At 36.1% G+C, this 22,216-nt stretch overlaps 1 long non-coding RNA gene and 1 pseudogene across 4 annotated transcripts in view; one reads left to right on the top strand and one right to left on the bottom strand.

Moving 5' to 3' along the window:
• LOC105467943 (uncharacterized) overlaps window positions 1-22,216 on the top strand; it is a 113,628-nt gene that overhangs the window by 29,310 nt on the left and 62,102 nt on the right. The gene's annotated exons all lie outside the window — the stretch shown is intronic.
• Window positions 12,752-14,024, bottom strand: LOC139358928 (coiled-coil domain-containing protein 85B-like; annotated as a pseudogene).

Genomic DNA, 22,216 nt, shown 5'->3' with positions numbered 1-22,216 from the left:
AACTGGTGCCCATGCAGGAGCGTTTAGACCAGCCCCAGCCAGAGGGGAATCTTTCAATCCAGTGGTGAGAACCTGAGTTCTGCTTAGACACACCACAGTGGGCTATGGAGATAATGGGGTTCTAAATAAACTTGAAAGGCAGTCTAGCCCAGAGAGATGGCAATTTCTGGGCAAATCCTTGTGCTGTGCTGGGCTCAGAGTCAGTGGGCTTGGGTTACACGCGACCTAGTGAGACACCAGCTTGGGCAGCCAAGGAAGTTCTTATGCAATCCCTCCTCCAACCCCAGGTAGTGCAGTTCACAGCTCTGGGGGAGATTATTTCCTTTTGCTTGAGGAGAAGAGAGGAAAGACTAAAAAAGGAATTTGTCTTGGAGCTTGGGTTTTAGCTCAGCCACAGTAGAATAGGTCACCAGGCAGAGTCATGAGGCCCTTATATCAGACCCTAGCTCCCAGATGATGTTCCTAAACACAACCTGGGTGAGAAGAGAACTTACCGTCTTGAAGGGAAGAACTCAGTTCTGGGAAGATTTACCAGCTGCTGACTGAAGTGCCCACTGGGCCTTGAATAAACACCAGCAGTAGCCAGGCAGGATTCAAGGTGGGCCTACAGTGAGATCCAGTGTCCTGCTGGCTTCAGATGTGAGTGAGCACATTCTGAGCTATGATGGCTTTAGAGAGAGATCTCTTCTGCTGGAGGAAAGGAGACAAAAGATTAAAGAGACTTCGTCTTGTAGCTTGGGTACCAACTTGACCACAGTGAGATAGAGCACCAAGCAGGCTTCTAGGGTTCCCAATTCCAAGGCTTGCCTCTTGGACAGCATTTCTGGACTTTCTCTGTGCCAGAGGGGCTCCCAGTTCTCTAGAGGGAAAGATCCAGGCCTGGAAACATTCACCACAAGCTGACTGAAGAACTGGGGGCCTCGAGTGAACATTGGCAGCAGTGAGCAGTAGTCACCATGGGTCTGACATGGTTGTCATCATGAGGAGAGACTTTTTGCTTGATAAAAGGGAGAGGAAATAGTCAGAAGGACTTTGTCTTGTGGCTTGGGTGTCATCTCAGCAGCAGTAGAATAGAGCACCAAGTAGATTCCTAAGCTTTCTAACTCTAGGCCCTGGCTCCTGGAAGGCATTTCTAGACCTGCCCAGGGCTGAGAGGAGCTCACTGCCCAAACAGAAAGACACAGTCCTGGCTGGATTCACCACCTATTAACTGAAGAACTCTAGAACCTTAAGTGAACATAGGTGGTGGTTAGGTGGTGGTCACTGCTGACCTTGAGTGAGACCCAGGGCTGTGCTGGCTTTGGGTCTGGCCCAACACAGTCCCAGTGGTGGTGGCCGCAGGGGTGCTTTATTCACCTTCCCCCCAGCTCTATGCAGTTCGGCATGGAGACGGAGACTTCCTTTGTTTGGGGGAAAGTAAGAGAAGAGAACAAAAGTCTCTGCCTGGTAGTCCAGAGACATCTCTTGGATCTTAGCGAGGACCAGACCATCAAGGCAGCTTCTCTATGAGTCTGCAAGAGCCACAGAATTACTGGGCTTGGAGTACCTCCTAATGCAGATATGGTTGTAGTTACCAAAGTCTTAGAGTACAACAGTCAGTTCTCTTTGAATACTTGGAAAACCTTCCCATGAAAGAGGATACACAGAAGCCCATACTGCAAAGGCTGCAATGAATACCTGACTTTTCAGCGACCAGACATTGACAAACATTCAAAAGCATCAAGACCAGTCAGGAAAACATAAATTCACCAGACAAACTAAATAAAGCACCAGTGATCAATCCCAGATTGACAAAGATATGTAATCTTTAAGACAGAGAATTAAAAATAACTATTTTGAAAAGAGTCAATAAAATAGAAGATACTTCAGAGAAGAAATTCAAAGTTCTATCAGATAAATTTAAAAAAGAAATTAAAATAATTTTTAAAAATCAAGCATAAATTCTGGGGCTTAAAAATTTAATTAACATGCCGAAGAATGCATCACAATCTCTTGGCAGCAGAATTCATCAAACAGAAAAAAGAATTGGTAAGCTTGAAAACAGGCTATGTGGAAATACACAGTCAGAGGAGACAAAATGGTAAGAAAGAATGAAGCACAACTTCAATATCTAGAAAAATGGCCTCAAAAAGACAAGAGAGAGAGATAAGGGTAGAAACTTTATTCAAAGGGATAATATCAGAGAACATTCCAAACCTAGAAAAAGATGCCAATATTCAAGTACTGTAAGGTGATGGAACAAACAGCAGATTTAACCCAAATAAGACGACCTTAAGACACTTAATAATCCAACTGCCAAACGTAAAGAATAACAAAATGATCCTAGCAGCAGCAAAAGAAAGAAACAAATAACATGCAAAGGAGCTCCAGTATTTCTGGCAGCAGACTTCTCAGTGGAAAACTTACAGGTCAGGAGAAAGTAGCATGACATATTTATACTTCCAAAGGAAAAATCTAGAATAGCATATCCAGTGAAAATATTCTTCAAACATGAAGGAGAAATAAAGAATTTGCCAAACAAACAAACAAACAAAAGCTGAGAGATTTCATCAATACCAGACCTGTCTTATAGGAAATGCTAAAAGGAGTTATTTAAATTGAAAGAAAAATGTTGATACTGAGAAAAAAAAATCATCTAAAAGTACAAAACTCACTGTTAAGTACACAGACAAACACAGATTATTGTAACACCCTAATTATGTCATGCTAACTACTCATATTTTGAGTAGAAAGATTGAAGATTAATTTATGTAAAATAGTAACTACAATAACTTTTGAAGACATAGACAATAAGATATAAATAGAAACAATAAAAACTTTAAAAGTGAGGAATGTTGATTTAAAATGTAGAAATTGTATAAGTTTTCTCTTTGCCTGTTTGTTAGTTTATTTGTGTTTTGCAATCAGTGTTTTCAATAGTTTAAAACAATGGGTTATAAGATGCTCTTTGTAAGCCTCATGACAACTTCAAATCAAAAAATAAAAAATAAAAAACAGGCAATAACAAATGTTGGTGAAGATGTGGAGGAAAGGAAACCCTCATACACTGTTGATGGGAATGAAAAATTGGTGCTGTCACTATGGAGAACAGTATGGAGATTCCTATGTAACTAAAAATAAAACTACTATATGTTCCAGCAATCCCACTGCTAGGTATACACCCCAAAATAAGGAAATCAGTATATCAAAGAGGTATCTGCACTCCCATGTTTATTGTAGCACCATTCACAATAGCCAACATTTGGAAGCAACCTGTTTCCATCAACAGAGGAATGGATAAAGAAAATGTGGTGTGTATATACAATGGGGTACTATTCAGCCATAAAAAGAATGAGATTCTCTCATTTGCAAAGACATGGATGAAACTGACGGTTATTATGTTAAATGAAACAAGCCAGGCACAGTAAAACAAACCATTGAATGTTCTTACTCATTTGTGGAAGATAAAAATTAAAACAATCGAACTCATAGAGATGGAGATTAGAAAAATGGTTACCAGATACTGTGGAGGATTGGGCGTGGGGAGGGATGGGTAATGGGTTCAAAAGTATAGTCAGATCAAATGAATAATGTATAATATTTGATAGGAAAATAAGGTTATAACAGTCAACAACAGTTTATTTTACATTTTAAAATAACAAAAAATTATGATTGGAATGTTTGTAACACAAAGAAATGATATAAATGCTTGAGGTGATGATGGATATCTCACTTACACTGATGGGATTATTACACATTGTATGCCTGAATCAAAATAGCTCAGGTACTCTACAAACATATATATCTACTATGTACTCATAAAAATTAAAAGTTAAAAAAAAGAAAAACAAAATAAATGTTGGAAAATGGTAATAATATGTGTTTAATTTTTCCTTTTATATTTCTACATGGGAAAAATTTGAAATTTTCTCATTAATACTAATCTGAAAAGACAACAATCTTTTTTTTCATAGCAACAATATGTGTCTTTGTTATGAGATGATTTCATCTGAAAAAAATTTTTTTCCTAATAAGACAAAAAAGAACAATAAATTACTTGTAGAGTTTTATTTTTTAAATTTCTCCAGAGACTTTAATAAATCATAGAAATTAAATATAAAAATATTTTATTAAAATAACTTTTATTATTGTTATTATACTTTAATTCCTGGGGTACATGTGCAGAATGTGCAGTTTTGTTACATGGGTATACACATGTCATGGTGGTTTGCTGCACCCATCAACCCATCACCTACATTAGGTATTCCTTCTAATGCTATCTCTACTCTAACCCCCACCCCTCGACAGGCCCCAGTGTGTGATGTTCCCCTCCCTGTGTCCATGTGTTCTCATTGTTCAACTCCCACTTACGAGTGAGAACATGCAGTGTTTGGTTTTCTGTTCTTGTTAGGGTTTGCTGAGAATGATGGTTTCCAGCTTCTTCCGTGTCCCTGCGAAGGACATGAACTCATCCTTTTTATGGCTGCATAGTATTCCATGGTGCATATATGGCACATTTTCTATATTCAGTCTAATATTGGTGGACATTTGGGTTGATTCCAAGTCTTTGCTATTGTGAATAGTGCCTCAATAAAAATACGTGTGCATGTGTCTTTATAGTAGAATGATATGTAGCCCTTTGTGTATATACCCAGTAATGGGATTGCTGGGTCAAATGGTATTTCTAGTTCGAGATCCTTGAGGAATTGCCACACTGTCTTCCACAATGGTTGAACAAATTTGCATTCCCACCAATAGTGTAAAAGCGTTCCTATTTATCCACATCCTCTCCAGTATCTGTTGTTTCCTGACTTTTTTAATGATCACCATTCTAACTAGAGTGAGATGGTATCTCATTGTGGTTTTGATTTGCCTTTCTCTAATGATCAATGACAGCATTTAAAAAAAATGTCCCTTTGCAGAATATGTTCTAGTAGTATAAAGTACCATTTATAAGCAAAAATGTTTTTAATCTCAAAAATTGCTAGGAATGTCTTTAATAAACTCATAAAAGCCTTTTAAAAAGATTATATTAAGCACATACAATAAATATTTAACAATCACTTGTTTTATAATGTTATTTTAAGGGTATAAATAGTATTTTGAGTTTATTAAACAATCTAAGAATTTAATCAATCTAAACTGTCACATGCATATTATCACTCACAAGAAATCTATGTTAATACACATTGTAGGTAAATTCTATGTAATTAATACATATGGTATTTTAAGCCAGAGTATATAAATATTTATCTTTAAATGTTAGTGTTATAAATAGACTTATTAATACAGTTTCTCAGTATAAGCATTTGCCTTCTGCAATGTTAAATATTTTAACAGTTTTTATTATTATGGGTTCTTCCAGAATTTTTTATAAGTATTTATATGTGTCTGCCTTATAAAGGTATCCTATTACTAAAATGGCCCTCAGAGATATCAGATTCTAATCCCTAGACCCTATAAAAATTACTTTCTTTGGAAAAAGTGTCTTTGCAGATGTGATTAAATGAAGAGTCTCGAGGTGCCATGATTCTACTGAATTATCCATCTGGGCATTAAATGCAATCACAGGTATCCTTATAAAATGGAGGCACAGATAAATTTGACACGCAGAGAGGAGAAGGCAATTGGAAGATGAGTAGACAGAGATTTGAAGATGCTGGCTTCAAGGTTGTGGTGCTGTAGCCACGAGCTTAGAAATGCTGAATGTTAGCCTTCTGGAAGCTTGGAGAACCAAGAAATTGATTCTCTCCTTAGAAGCTCTGCAGGGAGCATGTACCTACTGACATCTTGATTTTGACCTAGTAATACTTACTTTGGACTTGTGGCCTGTAGAAACTGTGAGAGAATAAATATCTGTTGTCTTAAGAAGGTAAGCTTGTGATCAGTTTTTAAAGCAGCCGCATGACACTACAACACATGATTGACAAAATCTACAATTGGTTTTACAGATGTATTACAGTAATTACATATTGTGGGCATATTTTATTTATGCTATAGAATTCTTATTGAGAACCATAAAAAATAAAAAGTGCTTTTATGATCACATTTCTAATTATTTTTATTAAAGATTTAATAATTTCATTAAAGCTTTAACACAAAATTTTTAAAAGTATGTGTTTGTAGTTTGACAGAAACTGTGCAATTTCTATGTAAAACTATGATATGAGTTTACATTTCCAACGTAACTATTTCTTCACATATGCAACAAAAATAAATATTATTGGTTTTAATAATTTTTATTAATCTACCTCAGTTTACTATAATATGCATTTTGAAATGAATATGAGCTTTATTATAATGTGTTTGTCAGAAATTTATGTAAATATTACCAAAATAAATATTATCAATGATAAGCAGAGATATTAGAACATTCATCTTGTTAGTGAAATTACTATTCTCAGTCATATTTATTGAAGTGTAATTTAAATACAAATATTTACAAATTTATTCTACAATTTCATGAGTGCTAACTAAAATATGCAGTTCTGTATGATCACGGTCACAATTACAATAGAGATTAATTCCATCACCTCCCAAAATTCTTTCTTGTCCTTTTCTAAAGAAAAACTTTCTGTTGCCCCAAATAAAAATTAACTTTTTTCTTAATTATTAAGATTTTAAAACCCAAGCTGACATATGTACATGTGTGTGTGAGTGTCTCTGTGTGTGTAGAATCAGATACTTAAAGTAAAAAAAATTAATATGTGTCAGTTGTACTTTAAGATAATTTAAGATAAAATGACATTATAAATTATCATGGTGCTTCTAAAGCAGCTCCTTGGGGAGTGCGGGGGAGAAAGAAAAAGGAAAACTTAGATTTTTGTCCTGTGGCTGGGAGCAAAAAAAAAAAAAAATGACAGGAAAGAGAATTTACCATTTTATGTTTTGTAATTCATGAATGTACATAGAGTATAATAAAAATTTTTGATCTAATATTTAAACTTCGTGTTTTACATCAGGATAGAGTGGTTTTCAAAGCTTTATCATATGATGTTGATGGCACATATGCAAGTATGATTATAAATAGGAACAAGCTTTTAGGACGTTTGCAATAAAATATTGATAGCAATAGAGAAAATTTTCAAGTAATGCCCAAAGCTAAACACTAATAGAATCAGTATGTAATTGACATAGTTTGCCCATCCCATAAGTCTTAATTTCCAACTCTTGCTTGAGGAAATTGTGTTTCCTTAATGATCCTTCTACTATTGTTGGAAAAAATGTTAACTTTCATCTTTATATATTCCCAAAATTAAGTAATTGAATTATTTCCCATTATACTTCTGCAAAGTGTATACTTTATTGAAGCTCTTGCCAAATTAAAACAAACATACTAAATGTTAACACGAAATATAGTGAAATAAATATATGGTCCACATACATTATGTAAATTTATTTGTATTGTGTGTACATACACACACACTACATACACATAAGAGAAACATACTATGTATTTGTATAAAATTGTGTAGGAGATATATATATTCCATAATTATATATAAGTGAATATAGAGTATATATTTACATAAATTAAATATGAGGATATATATTCCATAATTATATATAAGTAATTATAGTACATAGTATACAATTATGTAGGATATATATATATATAAAACCTATATATGAATTTCTGTTAAAGGAATATTAAATATTGGCCTGAATATCTAAATACATTTTAACCACAGATAAATTTTTAATTATGTATTATTGATTTTCATGTATTTTCCCATTAATCTTGTAAAATTTAATGATGAAATCCTTCAATCCATTACTAAAGTATCTAATCATATTTAAAACATTTTCTATGTGATTCTCAATAGATAAGGAATTTATGACTGTCTTCAGAATGGTTTGTGTTTTCCAACAATGGCCCTCCACTTTCTTTTTCTTTTCTTTTCTTTTCTTTTTTTTTTTTTTTTTTTGAGACGCAGTCTTACTGTGTGGCCCAGGCTGGAGTGCAGTGGCGAGAGCATGGCTCACTGCAAGCTCCGACTCCCGGGTTCACGCTATTTTTCTGCCTCAGCCTCCCAAGTAGATGGGCCTACAGGCGCCTGCCACCTCGCCCGGCTAATTTTTTGTATTTTTAGTGGAGACGGAGTTTCACCGTGTTAGCCAGGATGGTCTCGATCTCCTGACCTTGTGATCCTCCCGCTTCGGCCTCCCAAAGTGCTGGGATTACAGGCGTGAGCCACCCTGCCCAGCCCAATGTCCCCCTTTTTATACCACTCTACAAACACTTATTTTCCAGAGTATTAAATTAAGCATTAAATCTATACACAAATCAAATTTAGAAATCCATCATCATGGCCGGGCGCGGTGGCTCAAGCCTGTAATCCCAGCACTTTGGGAGGTCCAGACGGGCGGATCACAAGGTCAAGAGATCGAGACCATCCTGACTAACCCGGTGAAACCCTGTCTCTACTAAAAAAATACAAAAAAATTAGCCGGGCGAGGTGGCGGTGCCTGTAGTCCCAGCTACTTGGGAGGCTGAGGCCGGAGAATGGCGTGAACCTGGAAGGCGGAGCTTGCAGTGAGCTGAGATCCTGCCACTGCACTCCAGGCTGGGCGACAGAGCCAGACTCCATCTCAAAAAAAAAAAAAAAAAACAAAAACAAAAACAGAAATCCATCATCATTTAGTCATCTGAGGGAAGATGAGCTTTCTTCCTAATGAAGACTTCTAATTTTTATGTATTAGGAAACCTTTGCCTTTAAATCTGTATATTTTTACATAAGACCTTGATTTTAGAAAGCATATTTTAAGCATTGAATGGGTAATGTATTAACTCAGAAAAATCTGATAATCTCATTACAGTAATTAGTTTCAAGCAATATTCTATAACTCATTCTAAACAAATGAAATGGTTAACAAAATGAGATATGAGTAAGTAGAGAGCCTGAGGACTTCTCTGGGCATAGGTCTCAGTCAGACCCAGAAGGAAAAGCTCTGGCCAATTAGACATCACTGCTGGGGATAGGGAACAGTTCAGAAAGAAGAAACAAAAAAAATGAAATTAATTGAAAGCAATTTGCAACAGATTCAGTACTTATTACCTGAATGTGATGTGAAATCTGGATTGACTGTTTCCAATGTTTCTATTCAGACTATGATGTGAAATGGGTGTTATGAAACATCTAGTGAAAAAACTTTATATTCTATTCTGGTAACAGTGTGAAAGTATATTAGCAAATTCTTTCCATTGTGCCTGTACCTTTCTTTAATGATATTCCCTTACTTTCAAATTTCAGATCTTCTCACCTCTCATAGACTAATTTGTATTTTTTAAATCAATACTTTCTCTACAGCAGATAATTCCCCAGTACATGTTTTAGTATCTCTGGTTTCAGCACACACACTCAAATAGATGCAGAATTTTATTTTTTCCTTGACTTATGTCACTTGTAGTTTCTAAATTTTGGGGCATTCTGTACACACACTCATACAAAAATGTATATCCAAGAGTTTCCTACACCTGCTTTGTCTCTTGCCATATATTTTGTCACAGGTCAACCCACTGCAATCTGAATTTCATACTTTCCAGACCACTAACTCAAACAATCCTTACTGATGTCTCCAATGAGTACTTAAAATCAAATTATCAAATCATTCAAATTATCTTAACTTTTTCTAACTAGCCTACTTAGTCCTAGAATAAAATTAAAGCTCCTCATCAGAAGCCAAAAGGAGTTCAGCTTCTAGCTGTTTGTCATGTCATTTGATACCATTCCTCTCTTTGCTAACTTAGAGCCACTACACTGACATCCTCTGTTTGCCTCAAAATTCAAAAATCAGAAAGTTGAAAAATAATGTTCACATGATCACAAAGGATGGAATGACTTTAATTTCATTCTATGTTTCCATTCAATTTTCTAAGCTTAAAACATTTGGAGCAATTTTTGCCTTCCAATTCCTCATGTGAATTTGAAACCTTAGAGGGATGCCAATGGCATTTTATGGAAATTTGCTTCATACTTGTAAAAGAGAGAGGGCCATAGGGCCATGCTAACCCCATGAGAAATAATTGTGTCAGTGCGATTTTGACTAAAACTGAGCTACTTCAAAATTCAATGGTATATATGACTTTAAAGGAAGAAAATTAAGCAGTGTTTTTTCTGTAAATAATATTTAAAGACATAAAGCCTGATAATGCTGAAAATGATGATACTTATGTTCAGATTTTTAATCTTGAGTAACAATTTTTGAGTAATGAAATATATCCATAACCTGTGTTCAAGGTAGTGAAGTCCCTGACATTTTTTGAGTTCAAAGTTTTTATGAATGATTGGCTTGTGAGGTGAGCTGATGCAGCCTTTAGCAGCCTACAGTGAATGCAACCCCTGGATAAGAGTGTCTGTAAGACAGAGAGAGTTTCTTGTCCTAATGAGGTCAAGTTATGCAATCCTGCATAACTATTTTATTCTCCAAGGTAGGGGGTGATGTAGAGGAAAGTCTGATGATTGATGTACTTGAAATCTGAAAATATCTATTTGAGCCTGACTCCGCTAGTTTGCAGCTATGCTTTGTAACTTTGGGCATCACCTCTGAGCTTCAGATGCTTTATCTGAAAAACAGAAAATAGTACATTCCTTAAGTCTCTTCTTTGCTTAATAGGAAGATCCTACAAAGCATTGGCAAACTTGCCCAGCAGTAGAACATGATATATAAATAAGTTTTGTTTTGTTTTGTTTTGTTTTTTACTAATAATGTATTCATGGACACTGATCTTTGTTCTTGCAGTTTGAACACTTTGGGCTATATGGTAGGCACTATGTTTGGATCGTAGACATGATGAAAACATCAGATACATTCTGGATTTTTGGTGTGGGGGCTGCGGAGACTAAAGTGGGGACTAAGATATCTTCCTTTTGTTTTACTAACTAATCTAAGACAAGCGACGCAAAGATCCACCTGTGATGAAGAACTCACATGATTTGGATAGACATGGCTTTCAGTTATCTCTCTTGTTCCCCCAGTGCTACAACCAACATTTTAAATTTTCCCCAACGTACTCAGCAGAAAGTCCTGAATTCTCATTTTCAGCTGCTAGGAAGTTCTCTTATGCATTTGGATTTTACCTTGTAACTATGATTAAAATATTTTCTGTGTCATATATATACAACCAGCTTTCTTTCCATTTTAATTTTGATCAAGCCAGCCAAGACATGGTCTAATACTCAGTAGAGAAAACAGAAAAACACGTAACATAGACTCTTTGAATTTAAAATAATGAATGCTATGATGCTCCTTACTTTCCTTTCCCTGTTTGCCAATCGAGTAAAAAGCAAAGTAATGGAACTAATTCATCAAGTTAAAGACCTATCACATAATTATCTATTCATTTCATTGTTCTGTGCAATCCATTCTCAAGTGCAGTTGAATATATCACTATCATATGACATGATTTAGGTAATTTTCTCCATCTTAACTTCCATCGTTTTTGCTCAAAGCACCGTATCTCTTACTTAGTATCTCACTGTTATCCTAACCAGTCTATCTACAGGTTTTCTTGTCCCTGCACAATCTTTTATTCATGAAAAGCTGGTTTCATATTTTCAAATATAATCAGATCATATAACTTACTTGCTTAAAAAGAGCGAAACTCTGTCTCAAAAATAAAAGCCTCAACATTTCTCTATTAAATATAGGATCTATTTTTTTATTATTATTATATTTAAGTTCTAGGGTACATGTGCATAACGTGCAGGTTTGTTACATATATATACTTGTGCTATGTTGGTGTGCTGCATCCATCAACTCGTCAGCACCCATCAACTCGTCATTTACATCAGGTATAACTCCCAATGCAATCCCACCCCCCCTCCCCCCTCTCCGTGATAGGCCCCGGTGTGTGATGTTCCCCTTCCGGAGTCCAAGTGAACTCATTGTTCAGTTCCCACCTATGAGTGAGAACATGCGGTGTTTGGTTTTCTGTTCTGCAGCCAAATTGCCACTTGAATGTGGGAGACAAAATACTTACTTCTGAACTTTACTCTTATAGAAAGTCCAAACTCTAGCCTCAATTCCAAACAGTCTTTACCCCAGGTACACAAAAGTTTCAGTGTCCAAATGTAGTATGTCTTTTCAAACCTTTGCAATACTGCTTCCTTGGCTTAGAATACCCTTTCCAACATGGCAGGCTTCAACTCATTCTTCTAATTTCAGTTCAAGTACTCTCTCTTCTGAGAAACCGTTCATGACTCCTCTTGGAAAAATTATTAATTTCATTCTTGCATTCCTTCACATTCATTTCAATATATAATAAATGTTTTATGAAAGTAGGCATGCATGAATGAAAACACTACATTAAGTGGTCAAAAGAGAGTTTTGGAAGAGGTTAGCCTTAAGTTAGGATTTGCTTTAAGCCCAGCTAGATCTTCTTTAATGTCCAACTTAATGACAATAAGAGTAATTAACAATAAATCATAGGTCTATAATGACAATTATAGCATTCATCATGTAATAGTCTAAAATGACTATTACAGACCTATGAGAGGGGAAGTGTTCTTCATCAGCAGATAACACAGGCAGTGTACAACTGAGGTGGACCCTATGGGTTGACTAACCTACAAATTATGGTCAACTCTCTTCACCTTTACCTTCCTTTCACTCTACACCAGCAGTGGCCAATGAAACTATGATGTAAGTCATACATATAATTTTAGATTTTCTAGTAGTTTTTACTAAAAATTAATAGCTTTAGTTTTTATTTTTACATTAAAAATGTAAGAAAAGGTGAACTTAATTTTAATGTTTCATTAAACTCATCAAAAATATTACAATTTCAACATATAATCAATATTCATAAAATTATTGATATATTTTACATTTGTTATTATGCTAAATATCTGTACTTGTTTGCATATTTTATTCTTATGGCCCATCTTAATTCAGACACAGAATTTACAGTAGAAAAATTTGATCTACAGCTATGTTTTATAAATTTACAAGTGTAAAATATAGCCACACTGAATACTAAAAAATTAATATATATATATATATATATATATATATATAGGATCTAAAGTCAATCCTATGGAACAAATAATCTTGAAAGGTTTCCAGATGGTCTTTTTTTTTTTTTTTCCCCCGCTTCCGTATGGGTTTATTACCCCCAATCCAACCCCCAGCAAGTCCCTCCGCTCCAGCCTTCAGTCCCCCTGCTGCCCTGCCAGCAAGAGCGAGGGGCCCTTCTCGGTATCAGGATTTCTTAGTCCATGCCAGCGGCCCCTCTTGCGCAGCCAGGACAGCGTCCAGGTCCCGAGGTCCACAGCGGTCCCCGGGCTCCGGGAGCAATCCAGGCGGGCATCAGCGTGGAGGAGGCAGTTCCTTCAGTCATCGGGGGAACAGGTCGGGGCAACTGATCCGGACTGCCCACGCTGCCGGTGCTGGAGCTTCCATCGCCTAGGTCGCCGGGCCCACACGGGGGCAGGGCAAGCTCGGGTGCTGGCCCGGCGCCTGAGCCCCCCGCGCCGCCGGGGCCGACGCGGGGGCCCCATTCTTCGCCCAGCGCCAGGCAGAGCTCCTTAAGCGCCAGGTTCTCCCGCAGCAGCTCCTCTGGGCGGCCCTCCAGCTCGGCCAGCTTCTCCCAACAGCCGCCCAGGTCCTCGCGCACTGCCGGGAATGCTTGGGTCCCGAAGAGCTGCCACTGGCGCGCGGCGCTCCGCCCGCGCTGGCGCTCCGTGTCCAGGAAACAGCAGAGGTCGCGCAGGTCACGGTTTTCTGCCTGCAGACGCCGGCTGAGCTGCTTGAGTTCGCGGATCTCGCCCAGGTGGCCCTGCAGCTGCCGATTCACCTCCTGCATGAGGCGGCCACGCTGCACCAGTGCCGCCAGGCGCGCCGCCGCCTCCCTCCGCAGGCGCCGCACTAGCTCTTCCTTGCCCAGCGCCGCCATCTCCTTGTCCGTCAGCTCCTCCAGGCCGCCTGCCTCGGCCTCCATGGCTGGTCAGGCCGCTGGAGCATCGCCCGCCAGACGCCGCGACCCAGGAGCCCCACGTCGGGCCAGGAGCCACTCAGGGTCGGGCTCCGGCTCCGCGCGCGTCAGGCAGCGCTAGATGGTCTTTCTGACTTCACTTCGCTCTGTTTCAAAGAGGTTCACCAAGTCCCAAGAAAACAGAACAGCTTTCTGCTCATTGAACCCAGAGAGCCTAGTTCTACACTGAAGTTTTTATTTATTCTTCTCTCTGCCTGGAAGAAATCTACTTTCTTTCACTCTTCAAATAACAAGATATTTTTCATCCTTCACATTAGGGCTTCTTTAACCACCTCCAAATTTCTTTCTGTCTTTCAAATCTTACAGCTTTCATAACACTTGAAACCATTTTACCTAACCTGCTCTTTAAAATAGAGACAATCACTGTTTTCTTTATTTCTGGGTCTTTAATATCTAAAAGAGATGTAGTAGATATGATAATACGGTAGGGGACAATATGAATGTATTGAGTATGTGAGTGAAAGATGTTATGCTTTTTTATGACGTAAGGAATGGATAGATTTTGGTATATTTTTAAGCATAAAAATGGGTCAGATTTGGAATTTTATTCAACACTGAGGCAGCAATGTAGAAGATGGGTTTTTAATACCTAACATTCTGATTTCATTAATTGTCCAAATGAAAAACATCCTTGAGAAGAAGTTTCGACTAAATACATAATTTCTTGACTAAGTCTTGTCTTAGTCTTTCATATCCCAAAAAATATTTCGGGATGCCACACTAGTGCAAATACCCTAGTGGATGCAATTATATACAGAATAATATTTTGCATTTTATTGATAAAAATAATTACTTTTTAAAAACACTAACATTAATGTATTAATGAAAAGCACCTACATGTATTATAATTAGAAATGAGTAAAAATCAATATTCTATAGGAATATTCCTTGACTTTAAGAAACCTAATTCCTCTGTTTTTTACACAGTTGTCTTCGGGAAAATCACTTTGTTTAAATAAATAAAAGCATTTATTAGTGTTATAATGGGAAGTAGTAAATATTATAATATTATAGAAACTGAAAAAATTACATTGACGTTGTATGTGCAGGAGCAATACTGAACATATATGGACAGATATGAGTAATTTTAGAAGCAACCTGGATATTAAGTGAAAGAGATGTAATGATGTTTTTGGAATGATTAAAAGTAAAAGAAGAGGCCGGGCGCGGTGGCTCAAGCCTGTAATCCCAGCACTTTGGGAGGCCGAGACGGGCGGATCACGAGGTCAGGGGATGGAGACCATCCTGGCTAACACGGTGAAACCCCGTCTCTACTAAAAAATACAAAAAAAAAAAAAACTAGCCAGGCGAGGTGGCGGGCGCCTGTAGTCCCAAGTACTCGGGAGGCTGAGGCAGGAGAATGGCGTGAACCCGGGAGGCGGAGCTTGCAGTGAGCTGAGATCCAGCCACTGCACTCCAGCCTGAGCGGCAGAGCGAGACTCCGTCTCAAAAAAAAAAAAAGTAAAAGAAGAAAAAGTGTAGAGGGAGGTTTCAGGGTAGAATCCGACTTGATTGAGTGAAGAAATAATTTCATATGACTGAAATACCAAAAGTAATATCCTGATAAAGTATATTAAGGAAAATTAAGTAGAATTTTCAATAAAAATGAAGACACCATCTATAGAGATTATTTATTTATATTTTAAGTCTGCCTGCCTTTAAGATGGTTTGGATGTAACTCTATCCTAATGTGGGGTGTGCAGGAAATCACGTTTGATTCCTTTTAGCTTTTCTTGTGTGTAAAACTACATTTCCCTCTTCAGGCTATATAAACAATCATGCTTTGACTGTTCTTTATAATGATCAACTATTGGTTTCACATGCTTGTGCTGAAGTGGCAATGTCAGCATAAAAGAGATTTCAAGAAAAAACACATATGCAGATAAATCTGGTGAAAATTTCAACTATTTGATGGAAGCTGAAACTTTTCCCAGTTACCAAAAATGCGTCCCTTATTAATATAAACTGGTCACACCTATTAGATTTTTCTTCAATAAAATCACATATCTGATTTAATAGTTGAGTAGCTTTCGTGGAATAGCATGCTATTGTTTCAAAATGATAGAGATCGCTTTTACATCCCTTCTCAATTTATAATATTTGTTGAAATTTTCATATTTACCTTTACATAATAAGCATTTTATTTTTTGTTCAGTGAAATATAACTCTTCTCAGAAAATTTGTACATTGATACTTTCAAAGTATACTAACATTTATATTAATACCCTGACTTACTCTTAGATACTAAATTGTCTACTAAGTTGTCCTCTGAGTTACTAAACAATATATTTTTTTAATTTTACAAATGTAATTTTTAAAAGTCACGTGCACTTTATGTAAGAGTTTCTCAACAGCAGCATTATTGCTCTTTTAGGCTGGAGAACTATTTGCTACATGGGACCTGTTTTAGGAGTTTTAGGATGTCCAGCAGCATCCATGGATTTTACTCACAGAGCCATTATCACCTCCGCACTGGTGTTAAAAACAAGAATGATTTCACACCGTGCTAAATATTCCTTGAGACAAAATAACCTATGACTGAGAGCCCGTACATTAAATAAGCTAAAATACACAGATCTTAATTGCATTGTTTAGTTTTGATAAATTCATTTTCTCATGTATCCCATCTCCTATTAACACTAAGAACATTTGTTCACCATAACATATTCTATAGTGCTGCCTTATTCCATTTATAATGGAATAAAAAATAAAATCCTTCAAAACATAGCTAATGAAATTTTAAAAACCTGTATAAGGCAAGTTAAGAAACATTAAAAATCATCTAAATACTCAGGAAGGTATTTAATGCTCACGGATTCAAAGAGTTAATTTAGTTAGGCAGTCAATTCTTCCTAAGTTGACATAAAAGTTCTGTTTCAATTTTATCAAATTTAAATCAAATGAACACCTGAACAGAACAGAAGCACTTTAAGAATAACAATATGAGGACTCCTGTAGACTTTCTCCATAGAGAATCAAGTATAACTGGTTGAAATTTAAAAATAAATTAAACAAACAAAAAACATTTAAGAGTACTCACTATAAAAATTTTTAAAGAAAATATTACTGATATCCTAAGAGAAGGTAAAATGGTATCACATAAAGTACTCAATTCACACCACAGAAGGCAAGTAAAGAGAGGAAGATATGAAAAGAACCAAACAAGTCCCACTTTAGTAAGGAGTACAAATATGGTAGATATTAATCTAACTATTTCAACAATCACTTGAAATATGCACGGTCTAAATAAAACAAATTAAAAGCAGAGAAAGATAGATGTAAACATTGTCAAGTAATTATTACTACAGCAAATCTAAGAAGGTATATAAAGAACTATGTATAATGTATACCACAACTACATAAGATGTATTTCAACTTTTCAAAGCTGTGTCAATACTTGAAAATATTATAAAATAATGTAATTTACCACATCAACAGGCTAACAAAAAAAAATCATTGGATGATATCCATCTATGCAGAAAAGTTGTTTGACAAGATCCAACACATTTTTTCATGAAAAAAATTCATAGCATATTAGAAATAGTGGAAGATTTATTCAAATCAACAAGGAATATATTTTTAAAAAATGGAGTTAACATCATATCCAGTAGAGAGAAGCTACATTCTATCAGCCTATGACTGGAAACAAGGCTAGTATGTCACCTCTCATGTCTTCTATTCAACATTTTGCTAAAATCCTGACTAATGCAACAAGACAAAAAAGAAAATGAAAGTTATACAGTTTGAGATGGAAGAAATAAAACTATCTATGTTCATAGATAACATGATTGTCTATGTAAAAAAAATCCCCAACAATTGACCAAAAGAAAATTCAGACATGAATAAGCTGTTGCTGCAACATTGTAACATACCAGTTTAATGTACAAAACATTGTTGCTGTTCTATATACCTTTGATAGACAACTGGAATTTGAAACAAAAAATACAGTACCGTTTTTAACAGCACTAAACAACGTGAAGTACTTTGGTATAAATCTAACAAAATATGTATACCATCTATACACCCACTCTTTTTTGTCTAACTAAGAGAAAAATGATGACATAAAATTTCCCCTGGATCAGAGCATATATCGTATTTTTTGCGACATTACTGAAACTCAAGTTAACATTATAAAAGGTACGTTAATAGATGTCACAATGTTCTATAGGGACAACAACTTCTGAATTGTAGGGACATGGTGAGTTCAGTAAATCCCATGAACATCTGCCTTAACAATGGCGATAAATTATGTTCTATGTAACAGTACACACATTGGAGCATTATTAGATGGACAATGAGGTACAGAATAGCTCAAGAAACAATCATAAAGAAAGTGTAGGGGGAGGGAGAGAGAAAGGTAAAGCACATCTATATCCAGATTATGTGTCTATTCCAGGACAGATAACAACTTCATTTATTATCAGAAGGGTCCAGTTTTTTTCCCACCATTGATTGGCTGGTTACTGTCCTCAGGGAATTGTGATTTATCAGTAACATTTTTGGTATTTGTTCTTGAACAGTTGGACACTTATTCCACATAAAGCTTATTGAGAAATAAAACACATATAAAACCTTCATCTCACTACCGTATAAATGTGATTATTCATTAGTCCATTGAGCAAACTTTGAGGTGGTCACATAGGAAAATTGATAGGCATCTATCTTTTCCACTGAGTTACTCAGGGGCTCTTCTAGAGTGCATGTACTTTGGCGAGCATGGGACACAAACATGCTCACAGCCTGCGCATATTCTGTGAGGTACATTGAATATACTGCTTTCCCAGAATTACTTGCTACCCCTTCTCAGTGTTGTCTCTTCCAAGTACGCCGTCATCTAGCTAAACAATTAACAATTGCCCAATAATTAGTGTAAATTAATTGTTCTCAATGTGAGGGGGAACAATGATGGAAACTTTTTTGTTTGTTTGTTTTCACCATGCTACTGGCATTTTAGTGGGTAGAGGCAAAGGATACTATGAAGCATCCAGCAATGCACATGGACAGCACCCCATGACAAGGATTTTCTGGCACAAACGTTAAAAATGTTGACATTATGACACCCTTGTATAAATCTGTAACTCTGGACTCTCTTGTATTAGGGAAAAGTTGACAATCAAATGTACTGATGAAAGTTCTACCTCATGGAAATGTACGTTTCCCCTGTGTTTTATAGTTATACCTAAGAAATACTGTAATGCTACCTCAGTTTATTTTAGAAGGTCAGTTTAAGCAAAGATTATTTATATGTAAGTCAAGCCTACCTCTTTTCTTTTACTTTCAACTTTTTAATGAAAATCCACATAAGTTTATAGGAAGAGCTGAGAGAGGAAGCAATGCTGCTGTCATGGAGAAATAAGAAACTACCATGTGTAACCTACTTGGTCTTTTGGATTTGAATAGGTCCTACTGCATATTTGTCCCTTTCACTTCATTATAGAGTAGCTTTGTATACTGAGATTTAAGACTTGACGAATACCGTACTAACAGATCATGGAGAGTATTTAATGGTTCAAGATATTTTTACGTCCAATTTTAAGAATATTCAGTTTTCCAGAGTCCAGTTACAAGAACAAAAATATTTCTCAAAAGAGATATGGGTTGCTCCCAGAAAGGTTATTGCTTCACACTGAAACTCCAATAGACTAAACTTAGAGCTTTCTACTTGCCACAGAAACTAGGCAAAACATTGTGGGTATGGTGATCAGACCCGGGGAGATGAGCAGTGTGGACCTCAGCTTGAACAATTTCAAGAATCTTCTGAATTGGGTTGTACTATTCTAATTTTGTTAGCTCTAGTCATATGATTCAATAAATATCAATTTATTATTTAATTGGTATATTAGTATTATTTTAATTGTTCCACTGTTTATAACTTACACACACAGAAAGAGAGAAGCTTTTTTCAGTTGGGAAGACATTTTATACAATTTCTTTTGTATTTCTGGTTCTCTAACATGTTCTGTGCAGTCTTTGCTTTCCTGCTTGTCAGATGAAATGCCTAATTACACATATACTTCTACACTTGTGCACTGGTGAATTGTTTAGTGTGGAGAGTTAATTGTGAAGTTTGGAATTTTCCTTAATAATGTTCATGTATATTTATGAGAGTTAAACACTGCATGACTTTTTAAGACCTGAGAAGAGTAGTAATTTTAGAGATAAACATAAACTTTAAATTTGAGATCTATGTCTGAGAGCATTTTGCTTTAGTCACCTTTCTGATAGCTCCTCAAACTAAATCTGATAGTTATATGCAACATTAGGTATATAATTTATAGAATGGTGAGATTCTGTTTTTGAAATATTAACTAATTCTTCTTAACACTCGATTTTCTATTACTCTTGATTTTTCTCACTTTTCTACATTGGAACTTGCTTTATTAATTCCTCAGAAAAGGAGTGATTCAATTGATCATATAGAAAATGTAAACTTTTATAGTTGGAACTTAGAAAGTGTAAGCCCTGTGAAAAGGGAGTAAGTTCTGATGAAGGTATCAGAGCTAGAAGAAAACATGAAGAAAACATGATTTAACCTGAGGATCAAATCCTCAGGTTACCTGGTGGGCTTTTCTGTGTTGCAGATTAGTAACAAGTAGAATTAGGAGCCAGTAATACTGGTGAGTCCTTGAGAAAAGGCTCTACGGGACATGAATGGATAGACAGATAGACAGACAGATAGACAGATAGACAGACAGATAGATACATAGACAGATGTAGGAATTTTGAATATGAGGGAAATATTACTCCTAAATAGAATGTGAAGTGGCGGCAAAGCCCTAGAGTATAAAAGGCATATCATATCTCATATCAATGATGAAATCAGACTCGCCTGAGCATGACCTGGAGAATTAACATGTTGCCAGGACATTTAAATAGTAGGAAACAAATCCTAAAGTGTCCTAAACAATCCCACGGAATATGATGTGCTTTTTCAAAAATAGAAAGATAAAACTTGGGAACCACAGAGAACCCTGAAAGCGGTTAATTTTTAGCCAGATTAGAAAAAAGGTAAGAATGTGAGAAAATGCAATAGTGACTTGCATACAGCTAGGGTAAGATATTAGAACAACTCAAAATGTCTCCAGAGATGCTATCACAGGTTGGAAGAGACATCAAAGATCATACAACTAGTCCTTAAGTTCTTTACATTATGTATCCCCGAGAACTTAGACTCAACCCCAGCTATGTGATGGGGGAGATCCAAATGTATTAACAGTAACTTTTTACTACTCAGAAGAAGGGAGACATAGATAGATCTTGTTTTGCATAAAATATTATGTATTCAAACTTATTTCCCCCGTACATATTATCTGAGAAACAATAATGTAATAATGTTCACCTTTAATCCCAAGCAAATTATTAATGAGTCTTTTTTTTTTTAGATGGAGTCTCCCTCTGTTGCCCAGGCTGGTGTGAAGTGGCACAATCTTGGCTCACTGCAACCTCTGCCTCCCCTGGTTCAAGCGATTCTCCTGCCTCAGCCTCCAGAGTAGCTGGGATTACAGGTGGTCGCCACCACACCCAGCTAATTTTTGTATTTTTAGTAGAGACAGGATTTCACCATGTTGGCCAGGCTGGTCTCAAACTCCTGACCTCAGGTGATCCAGCCACCTTGACCTCCCAAAGTGCTAGGATTACAGGCATGAGACACCACACCCAACCATGAATCATCATTTATAAATGGCATGTATTGTGGGAGTTCTGAATGTTTTATAAGGAGTTCATATTCAGCATTGTTTAAAAATAGTAATAGTGCTACAATATTTTAAAATTCTGAATTGGGTATAAATGATATATCTATTTGTTGATAATTTGTGTATTGGAATAAACAAAAAGTTATTTAATTTAGGTAAACTAACAAAAGTAGTTATTTTTTACTGCATAATCTGGTATATTCCCTATAAAAGTAAACTAAGAAATGCTATCAGATATATATGTATATGTGTGTATATATGTACATATAAAATATACACATAGTTATATGTATATATACACACACATATGTATATAAAATACACACATATTTATATGTATATATATACACACATATATATCTGTTCTAATTCCTTGGATATAAATAGACTTCCAGTCTGTACTTACTAAGGAGAAGAAAATAGAAAAATGTGATTTGGATGAATGTCCCATATTTAATACTAAATGTGATAATCCTGGTACTAAAGAATGTACTTTTCTATTTGTTCTGTTGGTAATAATTTCTTTATATTAACTTATTTTGAATAA

This window comes from Macaca nemestrina, chromosome 15 (assembly GCF_043159975.1).
Source record: "Macaca nemestrina isolate mMacNem1 chromosome 15, mMacNem.hap1, whole genome shotgun sequence".
Taxonomy (NCBI): Eukaryota; Metazoa; Chordata; class Mammalia; order Primates; family Cercopithecidae; genus Macaca; species Macaca nemestrina.
This window is presented reverse-complemented; position numbering and strand designations above follow the sequence as displayed.